This window comes from Pan troglodytes, chromosome 1 (assembly GCF_028858775.2).
Source record: "Pan troglodytes isolate AG18354 chromosome 1, NHGRI_mPanTro3-v2.0_pri, whole genome shotgun sequence".
NCBI classification, from domain to species: domain Eukaryota; kingdom Metazoa; phylum Chordata; class Mammalia; order Primates; family Hominidae; genus Pan; species Pan troglodytes.
Window position 1 is genome coordinate 73,572,790 of NC_072398.2, and position 15,700 is coordinate 73,588,489.

General features: G+C 43.4%; 1 protein-coding gene across 2 annotated transcripts in view; it reads left to right on the forward strand.

Moving 5' to 3' along the window:
* The window catches only part of TNR (tenascin R), a 430,161-nt gene that overhangs the window by 224,924 nt on the left and 189,537 nt on the right, over positions 1–15,700 (forward strand). The gene's annotated exons all lie outside the window — the stretch shown is intronic.

Below are 15,700 nucleotides of genomic sequence, written 5' to 3' on the forward strand. Positions count from 1 at the left end.
TTAGTAGAATTTCTGTCTAAGGACCACAGAAGGAGGAAAAAGCAGAGAAGAGGAGAAATAAGGATGAAACGAGAGGGAAAAATAATTTTAGAACATGGCACCCTGCTAGGAAAGACAGGATTGAGGGTGGTGGATGCAAGTGGTGAAAGTGGATGGCTAATGAGGAGAAGAAGGGGAGAAAATATAGCCAGAAGTGGGGAGAGAGGGAGAGAGAGAAAGAGAGAGAGAGAGAGAGAGAGAAGAGCAGGAAAATCACAATGCAACAAAGCCAGAATCAAACTCTGTATCCTTGGCTATGTGGCCTGGAGCAGCCCTGACTGATTGGATAGCTCCAACATTAAAGTTGGACATGTTCAAGTGCCACCTGAGAAGGCTCAGCATTGTTTAATATGGAAAAACAGAGCAGGGCTATTTGTGAAGTTGGCCAGGTGGCAGGGTGAATATACGAGTATGTGGCTAAGTTCAGCAGTGGCAAAACCACAGCGAGTTGTTTGTTAGGCTTGAGGAAGAAAATGCCTGGAAATCAGCCCCAGTGCAGAACAACTGTGTCCATGGGCCAAGGGAGTGCCACGCTTCTCTGCTGAGTCAGCAGAGAACAATAAAGCTGGGAGATGATTTAAGAATTGTAATGTAAGGATTCTGCCAGAACTCTGTTCATCTGATACCAGAATCACAGACCCATCAAATGTTCAGCCTAGGACTTTAGAGCTCATTCTACCTCAACCCTCATTCTCAAGCTAGGGAAAAAATAGAGTCCTGAGAGGAGTTAAGATTTATCAAGTGCTTTCTATATGCTAAGCACTTTTTGATTACTTTATGTTTATTCGCTCATTTACTTCTCCTAACAACCAACAATAGTAGGAAATATTACTATCTCCATTTTATAGATAAGAAAATCCGTGCAGGAAAGCTAAATAATTTGCATGAATTCAAACAACTTAGTAAGTGGAAGAACAGGGATTTGAACCCAAGTAGTTTGAGTCCAGGGCTCCTTCACACAAGCACTACCCTGAATGATTTATCCAAGACCATACAGCCAGACACCAGGAAGGAAATCAGGCAGGCTTTTGTAAGTTGAATCTTGTCACTTCCAAGTTAGGGTGTAAATATCACTTGTGCAATGATGAAAGCATGTTAGGGGAGAAGTCACAATAGTTTTGGTGGCAAAGAGACCACTATTCCTTGTGGGAGCTGAGGGCTGTTCTGAAAGGAAAGCAGGGCACCCCGGTAGAGCAACCTATCTCTCCTTCATCAGAAGAGGTAATGAATTGTAATGGAGCCACTGCAATTGAAGCCGTGATAATTATTGTGATAATGGCCAAGAAATGGAAGAGCAGATGCATCTCTCCATGAAGAGGAAGAGCTTGAGGTAACGAAATGGTAAAGAGTATATTGATGAGGTTTTGATAGTGATCAATGCAACAGCAATAGACTGCAAGTGTAAAGATAAAGGAAGCATGGTGATGCATTTTTGGTCCTTCAATCAACCACGCCTGCTGAATGCTAACTTTGACCAGATGTTAAGTGCTCTTGGAAGGAAATGAGGTCTAGTCCACCATGAGCTCAAAATTTAATGGATAACATGGGACAATTGTAAACAATTTCCTTCCTCTGAACACACACACTGGAAGATCAGAAATGCCAGTATGCACTGCAGTTATATTAGTATGGTCTTGAATTGCCTTAAGGAAGACATTGGTAGTTAGAATTCTTAGAGTCAGAGTGGTAACTGTAACAGAGGACTGTGTTTGGGTCTTTAAGATAAGGATTATTACTGTCTGGCTGTTACAGAAAGAGAAATGAGGATGAAGGAGTGAGTTGTAAATAAGAGTGACAATGGCAATAGTGAAATTGCTGTAGAAAGTGGAAGAATTTTGTAGTTAACATGATTTGGTGAAAGAAAAGAAGGGAATTCTAACATTAATGGAGATGTTGGACTACATGTCCAGTGTATAATAGAGATGCCTGTAGCTTTATCAAAGGTGGCCAGGTTCTTGCATGGCAGAGGGGTGGATAAAGACATTGAAATTTGTTATGGTAGCAATTATGATTGTAACTGAGGTAATAATAAAGATAATGGACCTGTAATTGAAAAGCTGGTGGCTGTAAAGGAGAAGGTGAGGGCAACCGAAATGTAGAGGGGGCGATAAGGGAGGTAATGGTGGCTATGTGAAAGATAATGGAGTTATAATGTAGATGATGCTAAAAGGTAATGGAGTTATAATGAGGTGATGACTACAGAATGGGGGGAAAAAGATGATCATCTTAATGGCAGCAAGAGGGACTGTGTGATACAGGTGAGAATTGTATGCAGAGCATTCATCATGACAACTAGAGCTGTGGGTGACCAGGAAAATAATGAACAGCTGCACCCAAAGTTCTCATTACAGCAGGAGTTCTAATGGACCCTGGAATATGATAATGACATTAATGGAAAAGATGATGACCCCATGAAAATCAGGAGCCTTGTGATGGTATTTAGGACTGTAGGGGGAGACATGAGAGGAGGAATGGGGATGGGATCGAGGACAGACCTGTGTGGACATATTTGTGTGTCCCAAGACTGCACAGTCTGAGAGACGTTCACTAGACCTGGCCCTGTGGGTGACTTGGCTTAATGCAGCTGCTCTTGCTTGTACAAGGCATTTGTTGTGCATGAGCCAATCCAGGATGAACAGACCTAGCAGAAGCAGCAATTCAAGCTTGCAATCTAAATTTTGTTCTTAAGTCATGACAATACACATGATTACAGATGTGTAAACACAACTGCTTACAGAAGTATTATATTTCAATGTAATATCTGGGAAATCTGTGAGTTTTCAGAAGAAGTGAATGAATGAAGGGGATATTTATTTATTTATTTATTTATTTACTTAAACCATCAACACTCCTCCTAAGTAGAGAATTAGAAGCTTGTTTCTCCAAGGCTCTGCAGTTCTTTCTTGTGCTTGTCTAGCACACTGGGCTCTGGGAAGGAACCTAGGGAATGGGTATGCACTAGGATCTCCAGTGCTGCTGGTGTTTCCGTGCTGAGCAGCCTGGAAACATGCACAGTGGGTAGACTAGCTAAAAACAGACAAATGATCCCAGACCCACATCACACATGTGGAGATGTGAGCAAGACGCACAGCAAATAAAGGGATCAGAGTCAGCTAAAGAAAATTATCATCTGTGCAAGGAAGTGTGTATGAAACACAGGTTCTCTGCCTCTGGGACCTAAATGCTACCTTTTTGACTAACTATGCTAAAACCAAAACCAATAGGACAGCTTTTACAAAAATACAGATTCCTAGGTCTCACCTCATGGCGAGTCCAATTCTATCCATTGGGGACTGGCCTAGGAATCTGTATTTTAAAAAATTCCCCTGAAATTATTCCATTTTTTCAACTGCCTAAATGCCAACCTGTGTCCCTTATAAGGAGAAGATTAGGGAAGAGGTAGGGAAGGCATATTTCCTGGGAGTAGGACAAACCAAACTTTTGAGATCAGTCCTCACAGTGGGATATGGGTAGAAAAAAATCATCCTCCACCTGCCTATTCCTCCATCTGCACATGGGTGTACTTTTCCCCTGTGAAGTCACACAATTGACTTACACAGTCTCCCAGAAAAGAACTCCTAGAATACCACTATGGCGATAGGCAGCACTGAGCCACAGGCCCCTATTTTTTTCTGGAATATAAAGATAAAGCAGTACAGGAGCTGAAGCATATGTGAGAAGAGCAGAGGAGGAAATGTTGGGGGGAGGTAGGGGAAAGTGTCCAGAAAAGATATTTCAGCACCTCTACTTGTGGGGATGGATATGGATTTAGAGGTGAGGGGTTGGCACCACTGTGCTGTATTTGAAGGTCTCTCTCTCTTTCTCTCTCTCTCTCTCTCTCTCTCTCTCTCTCTCAGCTTTCAGATGTACTAATTTGTGCTTCAGAATTCTCAGGGATTAAAAAGTGTCAAAATCATGAAAATATTCAATTTATGTCTTGGGAAGTATAAATTATCTCTGTCCTTATATGACATATAAGTTGTGCACATGTCCACATGTTTATTCTTCTATCAACAAAGAAAACAGGTATAATTATTAAAAAATGCACTACAAATAAAATGTATTTTTTCAATTTCTGAACAAAATAATAGAATATTTATTAATAGATAGTGCCCTAATTCTTCCTGTTCCCTCTGACTCAAACTCTTAAATCAGCAGCTAACTGAAAGATCCTAGCATACTGCCATAGTCACTTTGGAAAAGCTCAGGTCCTGCTGGCATCAGTCTGCCTGGATCTGTTTCAGAGAAACAGAAACCCAGAAGGGAGTGGAGAAGTTCAACCCCTGCTTGATCCATATGGGAATGGTTCAAGCAATTAGATTGAGGGTGTGTCAGGGAGCGATATCATGAGCACGGTCATTTCTCCCTCTCTCCTTGGTCCCCAACCTTATCAGGAAATGGACCACACAGTCCCTTAGAAACCATTCCTCATTTTTCCAGGATGCTGACCCACCACTTGAGAAGTGCCACTTTCCTCCTGGGCCACGCTGTCATTTGTTAGCTGCTAATCATTCATTAACCTTCCAGGTACCTTGTGGAAACCAGGACCTTGCCTCATTTGCAAAGGTGGTTCACTGAGTCCCCCTTTAATAAAATTACAACTTCAGGAAACAAATCATTTGTATCAAATACAACCCCATGGCTTCCTCTTATGTTAATCATTTCAGGCAGGTGCTATTAGGTAATTCAATCACTACGTTACAGAAAGCCACTACTGAATTAATGAGGAATAAACTTGAATTCTGAATAAGAAATTTTCTGAATAAATGGTTCTGAATAAAAAACCAAGAGCCAAGCCTATAATCACAACAGACAGCAACAATATAAAATTGGATATTAAACAGTCCTCACATCCATCCATTCTTAGTCCACAAACTCTTTTGGAGCCTAAAGAACATATTGCAGCCACCAACAAGAACCTTCCACATTTGCCACTTTCCTACTATTTTCTTCATGCTTTTTCAAGTGAGCTGGATACATTTTGAAGCCCTCATCCCAATTTAGAATACACTTTAGTTTAGTCCTAAGGTGAGTCTTTCCTTAAAAAGAGCATCCATGCCTGTAGCCCCATTCAGACTCTGAAATTCCCTTTGTTCCCATCTGGCCTACCTGCATCCAGACTCCCTCCTGTCAGGACACTTTCCCCACAGCACCCTGGTGGCTGTTCACATCCCTGCCTGACACTCACTAACCATTTTCACCGTTCTCACTTTCTTAGCAAGGAATGCACAACAATTCGGGACCAGGCTTGTCTTTCCAGCCTCATCTCTTCTTACACCCCTATAGGAATGCACCCTGTATTCTGGCCACACCCAAGTCCAGAATGTTCTATGCTCTTTCATAGTGCCATGTTGTTCCTTGCACTAGAATGCCTGCTCCAAACTAATTCTCTCCTTTTAAAGTTCATCCTGAACATTGCCTCCTCCTCAAACCCTCTCTGACTCCCTCTTTACCCCCAAACCTAGACTGAATTAGGCGACCATGTTTCCTTAGCATCTGAGGGCAGAGCTCAATTATTGAACAGAGCATTCAATACTATATGCGGGAGCACAGATCTTTCTCTTCAACTAGATTGACATCTCCTTGAGAGTAAGACTACACAGTGTTTCACCTTATATTGTCAAGGCTGGGCATAGGGTAGATGCATAGCAAATATTTGATGAATGAATGGGCCAGTGACAGAATACATGAAATAATGACTGAATAAATAAATACACCCAATCACATGATTTATGCTAATTCCAGCAGCCACACTTCCATTCTTCAGCTCTGGGCAGAAGCATTTTAAAAGTTTATTTTCATAACCTGACATTCAGTTGGTGAAGACTTGGCCCAGAACGAGTTGGTCTCCCCACAGTAAGTGACACCATCGCAACTTCTTTATCCTCCCACTCTTTATCTGAAAAAAAATAGACTGGGTAGCATGGACGAGATGTTTCCCTGCAGCAGGAAACCACTATTAGCACAAACCATGTGGTGACCATGTTGCCTTCCTCAGGGGCAGTCATCCAGCCCCACAGGAAATCTCCCCCGCTCTGCACACTGCATTTGGTTTTCACAGAGCTGTGGTCGCCTGGCATTTATCATGCTGTGCTTCATCAGAGATTTAATCAGGTCTGAGTTTTTAACAACGTGCTCGTCATGCTCACTTAACTTAAAATCAAGCCTGTTCAGGCATTAGTTGGTCCTATTCACTCAGTCTAGTAGTTTTGGCATTTAAAACTGTAGACTTTTTCATCAAGGTACACTACGTTTTTACCAAGCATCTCCCTACACAAAAACTTCTCAGACTGTTTCCCTGGGAACCATGGTTCCCTGGTTGAATAGTCCAGCTGCTGGAAGGGAAGTATCTGTGTATTGGTTTCCTGTTGATGCCATAACAGATGACCACAGACTTCGTGGCTGAAAACAATAAAAATGTATTATCTTACTGCTCTGTAGGTCAGACACAGGTCACACTGAGCTATTGCCAAGGTGTTGGCAGGGCTGCATTCTTTCTGGAGGCTCTGGGGGAGAACCTGTTTTCTTGCATTTTCCATGCAGGGTACAGGCTACCCATGCTCTTTGGCTGGTGTCCTCTTCCTCCATATCAAAGCCATCAATGGCTGATGGAGTTCTCACATAGCATCACTCTGATTTCCTCTTTTGCCTCCCTCTTCCACTTTTAGGGACCCTTGTGATTACACTAGGAATACCCAGTTCATCAGGTTAATCTCCCTATTCTAAGGTCAGCTGATGAGCAACCTTAAGTCCCCTTAGCTATATAACGTAGCATATTCACAGATTCCAGAGACTAAGGTATGGATGTCTTTGAGGGGTCATTATTCTGCCCATCCCAACTTATATGACTCTGGACCTCTGGAAGTGATCCTTTACATAACCTCATGGGTCCAGTGTGGACCTTCCAATGGTGACATCAGAGTCACCTGGAAGCTTTTTAGAAATGCAGATACTCCAAACCCATCCCAGACCTTCAGAATCAGAATCTACATTTTCACAAATTTTCTGGGGATTAGATGTGCATGTGCAGTGAGTTTGAGAAGCCCTCTCCAGAGGTTCCCTGAGCAGGCAGAGGAAAGAGCTTAGACTCTGGTGTTGAAAAATGATTTTATCTGGAAACATGTAATAAGGAAGGGGTCCTGAGGAGCCCAGTCAATAGCACCCCTCTTCCCTGTCGGAGCTCTGAACAAATAGAAATGTAAGAAAAAGAAGGGAGCCAGGTAGAGACCTAGATTTCACATTGGTAAACTGATATTTGATGATGTTACTTTTGCCTGCACCTATAACATTGAACCTCGAGATGAGGAGGGCTTCTTCCTACCCAGTCGCAGCAGCACTGCACTGGGGAGGGTCCCTCCCCTGCAGCCCCCTGCAGGCAGGGACAGAGCATGTGGAGAGGGATTTCTAGGAAGGAGGAGTGCATCTGAGAGCACCTGCTCTCTGCAGGCAGACCAACTCCAAAAAGGAAGAAGAAGAAGAACCTAGACTACATGTGTTCGATTTCTTTTTCCAAACTTAGCAAGCAGGTAGATCACTAGTGAATAAGGGGATGGAGATGAGACAGGAGAGTTATAGCTCAGAGAGCTGCCTCCATATGGGAGGAAACATCAGGAGATGGATCAACATTTCCCCCAATAAATAATGCCTACATCACAGCGTAGTGGGGAAGACAGAGAGACAGCCCACGCAGAAGCACTTGATACACAGCAGGAATCCCATTACAAGGATTACCATGTTATCCACCAATTTAAAACCTGGCAACCCATCAGAACATCCTAAGAACTTATTACAAAATGTGGTTTCCTGGACCCTTACCCTAGGCAATTCAGATTCAGTAGGTGTAAGTTGGGGCCAGGGAACCATACTGACCTGAAATTCTATAGCATCCAAGTGAGGAAATGGCTGATGCCTTGGTCCATTCAGTCATTTAGGCTGGACTATACCTAAACCAGAGAACTTCTGGTTGCAAGTTACAGAAACCAACTGGAGCTGGCTTACCTAAAAGGGGAAGTGTGTTGCAGGATCCATGGGTATCTTGCAGAACAAAAAAGCAAAGGGCATGTGTTGGGAAGGGACTGACCCCAGGAACTAATGCGCTTCCAGGAACCCACGATGTGCTCTCTCCATCTCTCATTTCTGCTTCTCTTGATGACCTACGCTGTCTTCTGTGTTTTCATGCATGTGATGGACTCTGCACAACTCTTAAAGGTGCTTTTCCTCTGGACACTGAAGACAGATTAGCACTCTTTTAGTCTCCATTCTAAATTCCTAGGCAGAGAACATGACTGACCCAAGTCAGGTCAGCTGTTTTCACCAGGTTCAGGGGCCTGGGGTTATAGTACTCATCTCTCCATCTCCATAGGGGTATGTTGGAGGGAGGATAATTCTAGAGGAAAGAAGTCATCACTTGTTTGGTAGATACCAAAAGAGTCTACTAAGAGTTGCTATCCTATATTTTTAAAATTGCTTTTCCCCAATAGCCAGAGAATAAAAAAAGAAAACCTTGTGACTTTGAGTGTCTGATAAAGATTTTTAAAATATTTCTAATTTACACTTAGAATCAATCTCATTGAAATACTAGTTTTAGTGAAATCCTCAAGATGATGCCTCTCCTGCCTACTTGAAATGGTCACGGATCTTAACTCCTTTGGAGAGGGTGCTCCTCCTTCTAAATGGCTCACTTTCCCCAGATAGTTCTGGCCCTTTTACATGCTTCTTTCTAGGGTGAAGAGAGTTCTCTTCCAAGGAGATATGTTCTAGGAGTGAATGCCACATCCATTTATGTTGGAATTTTTTTAATGAATATTTCTACCTACTAGACCATAAGTTCTTCCAGAGTCAAGAGATTCTATCTCAATCATCCTATAGCTGTAGCACCTATTAAAGTGCTGGATCAGAGTGGTTACCCAATATGTGTTGTTGACTTTAGCAATGAATGAGAAGTCTTGTTCTTCAAAAAGTAATGTAATAATATCATGCTTAGTGAGAAGTCATTGTGTACCAGGAAACGATGCCAGGAGAGAGCTCCAAAACTCAGGACTGTTGTGCCTTTCTGGAAGGAGAGTCCATGATCACCTCACTACGGGTCAGGGGAAGGAAAGGGGAACTGAGAGATTTGTCAGTGTGAGAAGCAGTCCCAGGAGTTAGAAGTAGTGGCTCCATGACTCACAAATTAACTTCCCTTTCAGGCAGGGCTTCTTATTTTCCTTAGCATCCCTGTCTTGATCCCAGCCTGCTCAGACCCCTGCCTCTCACTGCAAGATGTGCTTGAGTCATGAGAGTCAGGAATGTTACTTCTCAGAGGCGCCAAATGGCAGTTGTCACAGGGTCATCACAGAGGGAATGTAGAGACCTTTCATGAATGTTTATTCTAATTGCAGTACAATAAAACCTTAGACTTCACAATCCATCATTCCTCTATCAAATCAAATATTACAGGGCTCATGTCTTTATCATGACAGTATTTTATTCTAAAAGTGTATTTTCCTACATTTTCCATCTTCTAAAATAATAAAAAATAGCTTTGGCATGACAGTTGCCTGACATAAATGAAAACACAATTTAATGAAATGGCATTTTATGAATTTAAAGTGAAGCAAATATTTGACATGCTTTATTTAAATTAATTTGCTATGCATGCTCTGTTGTTTCAATTGCAGCAGAGCTTTGTTTTATTGTATGTTTACTGCACTGGGCTCTGAGGCTTGCTTGTGAAGAAAGAGAAGCTAAGGGATCCAGGGAGTCCCAACTCAGAGAGTCCCACAGGCCCACACTCTGGTTCTGTTGGGAGGAAAATTTGGCTGAATTGGGGCAGGAAGTTGTGTAACAAAACGATTACATCCATTTTTGCAAGGCAAGAGTGGGCTATTCACCTCCATGTTGGTGATATTTTTGCCATATAAGCAGCTAATTCCTTTCAGTAATTCTACTCTAAACTAGTCTTAATGTGACTTCTATATAAATTCTGAACTGAATAATTTTGGGAACGTTGTAAAAATATCCTTGCTAAACTTTCTAGAAAAACAATCTGCCAGTTCTAGGATACTATCACTTCAGGGGAAGCTGTGGCAAAGCTATCTCATTAATTTACTATCTGATACTTTAAAGATAAATGCACCCAACTCCTGGATTTATAGAATAAACTTGCTTTGAAATAAGCAAATAATACTATTTTGATTTGAAATTCCAGATACTTATTTACTTTCTTCTTTTTATAGTTTCCTGAATCAGGAGTTTGTAGCTCCAATTAAGAGTTTTTCAACAGCTTGTAGTTATAGGGACATTATTTGACTATGGTTATTATTTGCTTTACCTAACCACTCACCTGGTACAACGACCTCCATCCTGGAAGAGGGATAGGAAACAATAATGATGGTGCTGACTCTCACCAGGAAAGGCCATGGGGGACACAGGATAGAGGTTGTAAACTGAGTGAGGGTCAAAAGTAACAGATAACTTTTGTGCACACGGATGGTAACTTGTGGTGTCTTTTTTTTTTTCTTCGCTTTGGGCAAAGGTCTTCACAGTTCTTAGGATCAAGTGCACTTTGAAGATGAGGATGTAATTTACAGACAAAATAAAGTCCCTGGACTTAGAAGAGGAAAACCCTTAAATACATTTCATTTCATTTCATTTCATTTATTTTCAAGACAGGGTCTTGCTCTGTCATCCGGGCTGGAGTGCAGTGGTACAAACATGACTCACTGTGGCCTCAACCTCCTGGGCTCAAGTGATCCTCCCACCTCAGCCTCCTGAGTACCTGGGACTACAGGCATGCACCACCACATACAGCTAATTTTTATATTTTTTATAGAGACAGGATTTTGCCATGTTCCCCAAACTGTTCTCAAACTCCTGGGCTCAAGCAATCTGCCCGCCTCATCCTCCCAAAGTGCTGGGATTACAGATGAGTGTGAGCCACTATGCCTGGACCTTAAATACATTTTAGAAAAGAATTTAACACATACACATACACACACCCCATAAAGCCTGTCTCCACCATTTGGAAAATGTTAGTTCCATCCTCAGGAAAAAGAAGGAAGTTTAAAAATACAGTACAAGATGGTCCCTGGTCCAGAGATCTCTACATTTAACAAAGCATCCATTCTTTATTGGTTAGAAAGAGTTTAGATACAGCCCTTTCAAGCTAACATCAGACTATGAATTCTTAACTCTTTAGGTTTACTATTAGGCCAAGTTATTATTGAGTTGACTGGAAAAGATCATTTTCTGGAAGACTGTCCTCTCTGCCAGCTTTTTCTCAACACTAGTGTCAAGCATCAGGGGTGAGGTGGCTTGGAAGTGCCATGAAACAAACTCTGGAAAATGAGGGTCAGGGAGTTAGGGAGGGAGAAGTTCTTTAGGTGCCCAGGCAACTGTGAAATAATGAAAAGGAGATAAGAGCCAAGAAAATCAGGAGGCAGGAGAAAAACTCGGAGCAGAAGAATACAGTGGATTACATTTTTCTCAAAGATAACCTGGAAACAGGCTTTATCATCCAAAGACCATTTTCTCTCCCATCTAGCAATTCGAAAGGAGAAAGAAAAGGATCAGTGCTGCAAAAAGAGTTCAGCTTAAGTAACTTCACCAGGTAATTGAAAAAAGCTTGTAGGTGTTTGGTCAAAACTTTTCTTTTTTTACTGTTATCAAATAAAAACACCACTGGCGGAGGAAGGATCATACTTCCTAGGCTGGTCCAGAAAGAAAGAGAAAACTAGAAACAACTGCCCCAGCAAAATAATGGCTCCTACTGGTTTCCTGATAGGAAACAGGAAAATTCTTCCAAGTTAATTCCATAAATACTCTTGAATAATGTCTATTTACTTTTAAGATAGAGTCCCTGCCTTCAAAGAATCTATCATCTACTTCTGAGGAGAGGGCTGACTAGGGCTGACTCACATCATTAGGACACATGAGATGGTTTCTGCCCAGGAGCTCACTCACATGGTGCTGCAGGAGTCAGAAGGGAGAAGTACAAGAAAGTCGTTTTGAGTACATGATTGTATTAATTGTCTATTGTTGAGTCACAAATGACCCCACACTAACTGGCTTAAGACAACAATCATTCAGTGCTTCACAGTTTCTGAGGCCCAGGAATCTGGAAGAAGCTTAGTTGGTTTGTTCACGTTCAGGGTCTCTTGTGAGGTTACAATCAAGCTGTTAGCTGGGGATGCAGTTATCTCAAGGCAGAACTGGAGAAAGATTTGCTCCCACGCACACCCATGGGTCCTCGAGGGCCTCTGCTTCTCATCATGGGGGCCTCTCCACAGGGCTACTTTACATGGCAGCTGGCTCCTGCCACAGTGAGCAGTTTGAGAGTGAAAAAGCCCCAGGACAGAAGCCACAGCCTTTTTATAACCCAGTCTTAAAAGTGACCTGGTCTTTTTATAATCCAGTCACTTCTGCCATATTCTAATTGTTAGAAGTGAGTCAATAAATCCAGCCCCCACTCCAGGGAAGGGAATTAGACAAGGGTGTGAATACCAGGAGGTGGCATGACTGGGGACCATCCCAAAGGCTGCTCACCACAGCAACCAACAGGGCTGTATCTAGGGTTCTTCTCACTTAAAGATACACAGTCTATTTATTTATTTATTTTAATTTTACTTTAAGTTCTAGGATACATATGCAGAACTTGTAGGTTTGTTACACAGATATGAATGTGCCATGGTGGTTTGCTGCACATATCAACCCCTCATCTAGGTTTTAAGCCCCACATACATGAGGTATCTGTCCTAATGCCCTCCCTTCCCTTGCCCCCACCCCGCGACAGACCCTCCTGTGTGATCTTTCCCTCCCTGTGTCTATGTGTTCTCATTGTTCAACTCCCACTTACGAGTGAGAACATGTGGTGTTTGGTTTTCTGTTCCTGGATACAGTCTTTTTAAAAAAGGGACAAGACCATAGTTGGTTATTCCTATAGCAAAAACACCAGAATTCAAAAGGAGAAAAAACAAAGATAAATAGATAAGTAAATTCCACAGAGATTGCTTTAATGCCTACTTTGCATCACTGATGTGCTAGATGCTGGAGATACAAAATGAGCAAACAGCCCCTCCTTGTCACTCATGCTGGTGCCAGACAGAGACATGAAAACATGTTGGAGGTGATAGATTGTGATAAGTATTTTAATAGAAGTATTTTCTGGGTACTACATGAAAACAAATAGAAGAAACTGGGTCTTGAAGGATATGTAGGAGTTCATTATTCTGGGTGGGAAAACATGTGAGGCTGAGGACTGTTATAGAAACAGGAGAGAGCAAGAATAAGGTTGAGGCTATATATAGGCCTGAAGTATGGGGTATGTGTCAGGTAGGGGGACAGGGAAGGGGGGATCAGATGTGAGGCGGACAGACAAGAAAGCAAGGGCTATCAACAGCCTCAGATACTCAGGGAGACTCTGGGACTCCATCAGGTGATGATATCAAAGGACTCATGTAACATTCCTGGCACATAGGAGTGTTCAGTTATCATTAGCTGTGGTTCTATTTTAGAAAAAAAGAACTCTGATGGCAGAAAGAGGGAAGACCATTGTGGGAAGACCCAAAAGAGCCTGCAAGTGAATTAATATTTGGAATCCTTGAAATCAGGATTCCCAGGCAACCCATGAAATCTCATGTGGCACTGAGGGTGCATCATAGCAACTCCATCCTCATTGGCCTGTATCCCCAGACACTGCCCCTGCTCTCCACCCCCAGCGGGGCACACGCACCACTGCAGAGGGAGGTGGAGGCTCAGGTACTGTGGCTGTCCTTATCCACGGAGCACTGGCAAGGGCTTTGCAAACACTGAGCAGCGAACCCAAATGAAGACTTTACATACAGCCCATCTGACTTGGCTTCATGACCCTCTGTGCAACCAGGACCCTGTGGCCCGCACACTCCCTGTTGTGACTCGCACCCCTGCTATACTGTTAGGGTCTGCTTACTTGTCTGTCTCCACCTCGCATAAGCACACCAGTCTTTTATCTCTTCCAGGGCAAGCCTGTGTCCAGTCCATCCTTGGCACCTAACTGAGGCCTGGCCCAGAGTGGGTGCTGAGAATATCTGTCCCAAATAAGTGAATGACTCAAAATGGGACCAATGCTATTCCCTGCCTCATTGTTGTGATGATTGTGTTTGTTTGCTTGGACTGCCCTAGCAAGTGATTGCAGATTGTGAGTCTTCAAAACCAGAAGTCTATTTTCTCACAGTTCTGGAGGCTGAAGTCCAAGATCAAGGTGTCGGCAGGATGCGTTTCCTCTGAGGCCTCTCTCTTAGGCTTGCAAAGGGGGTCTTCTCGCTGCCTCCTCACAGGGCCTTTTCCCCACGCATGTGTGTCCCCTTGCCATGTGCTCCAGTCACCTCTTCTTATAGGGATGCCAGTCAGATTAGCCTAGGGCCCACCCTAACGGCTTCATTAATCATCTCTTTAATGGTCCTATTTCCAAAAACAGCCACATTCTCAAGTACTGGGGGTTAGGACTTCAACATATGAATCTGGGGGGACACGATTTAGTTTCTGAGCTAACATAAGTGTTTAGAATGTTGTCTAGAATATAACCCACAAAAGTGCTCTCAATGACCACTAACAATTTGGAAGGAAAACAGGAAACACATTGTTTCTGAACAAATATAACAGAAAGGCACTCTTGAATCAGCACCTTTTTAAGAGTGTTTTGAGGCTTATTCAGAAAGTTGAAGGCAGCTTCTATTACTCAGTGTTCCTTCATAGGATTATCCTTCCAGAGCAGCCTAGTGCCACTAAGGATGGCTTCCCAATTCTCCTCCCTATCCCACCTCACCTGGTAGGTAATTATTGTGCTCATCATTTACAGAATCCATTTCATCTGTTGTTTCTGAGACAGAGTCTCACTATGTCGCCCAGGCTGGAGTGCAGTGGTGTGGTATCAGCTCACTGTAACCTCCACCTCCTGGAGTCAAGTGATCCTCTCGCCTCAGCCTCCCGAGTAGCTGGGATTATAGGCATGTGCCACCAGGCCTGGCTAATTTTTGTATTTTTAGTAGAGACAGGGTTTTGCCATGTTGGCCAGACTGGTCTTGAACTCCTGGCCTCAGGTGATCCACCCACCTCGGCCTCCCAAAGTGCTGGGATGGCTCAGGTGAGCCACCATGTCCGGCCTCATCTGTTGTTTCTTATATGTTCTTCATAACAATCCTATTAAGTGAGAATTGTAATTTTACAAATGGAGAAACTGGATTCAGAGAGGTTGAGTAATTTGTCTAAATTCACACAGCCAATCAATGGCAGAGCTGGGATTCACACCCAGGCATTTTCCTGGCAGCACGCTGCCCACTGAGGTGGTGCTGTTTCGGGCGTGGGTAGCGTCTTGAAGGGATCTCAGCTCTTGCCTCAGCCCAGGCGCTACTCTGACGTCTCTGGCCTCCTCCATAGGTGTAGTGAGGCGGAGGTGCTGACCTCCTGGAAAAAGCCCCTGCGTCCCTGGGGAACGGAGGAGGGCTGAGAACGCATGCTTAGCGCGCGGCCTCCCTGCTCGCTCAGTCAGCCCTGGGTAGGGATCTCTCAGCTGCCTTTCAGCCAGCCCATCAGTCCCGCTCCTGCCTCGCCGGGGGAAGCTGGAGATAAGCCCAGTGGGAAAGAGTTCTGCAGGGGAGCCAGGCTTCCTGTCGTACTGTGGCGCAGAGCCACTCCTGTCAGCAGA